Source organism: Terrapene carolina, unplaced genomic scaffold (assembly GCF_002925995.2).
Source record: "Terrapene carolina triunguis isolate 2854851 unplaced genomic scaffold, T_m_triunguis-2.0 Scaffold449, whole genome shotgun sequence".
Lineage (NCBI taxonomy): Eukaryota > Metazoa > Chordata > Testudines > Emydidae > Terrapene > Terrapene triunguis.
The window spans coordinates 3,125,605-3,126,381 of NW_020664800.1; positions in this window are offsets into that span (position 1 = coordinate 3,125,605).

Below are 777 nucleotides of genomic sequence, written 5' to 3' on the forward strand. Positions count from 1 at the left end.
GCTGAGCCTCACTGATCCCAAGGGGGGGTGAGCGATAGAGGCAGAGCTGTCGGTGACGCGGAGCAGCTCACGTGGCCCCTTCCCTCAGCCAGGGGTTCATCTCCAAGGGCAGCAATCCGGGCAGGGCTGGCGTAGATACCACACCCACCGGTGGGGGCACTGGAGACACGGAAGGCGAGGTGGGAATCCATTTTAAGCCCTGCTAACCCAATCTGGCTCTTTGTCCCCCTCTCGGAGCTAGGTCATGGATTGCGGTTGCTGCCTGTGACCTACGAGGGCTGGCCCCTTAGCTCAAGCAGAAGAGGCCTCTGTTTTTTAGCTCCGGAGCCATTGCTGTCCCTTGTAACAGTGCCCTAAAGCTGCAGTTCTCAAACTAGGGGGCAGGCCTCCCACAGGAGACACGGGCATGTGTCCAGGGAGGCGAGAGCTGTCAGTCCCGGGTGGCTGGGGCTCGTGCAGAAGGGCCGTGCACACCTGGGAGGCGAGGATAAAGGGGACAGTCAGAACCCCACCACCCTGGGGCTGACAGATGGAGCCCTGCCGCTTGGGCTCTCCTTCCCCCCGCCACCCCCATCCCTCACTTGGGGGCAGCAGAGCTCCAGCTGGCAGCCCTGGGGTGGTAGCAGTGGCGCAGGAGTAAGGGTGGCAATGGGGCACTGCCTGCTGTGAAAAGTGATATTGACGAATATCACTGGTCACATTGCCGCCCTTCCTGCCTTCGGTGCTGCTGCTGGCCTGGCGCTGCCTTGAGAGCTGGGTGTGGGGCCGGCAGCCGCC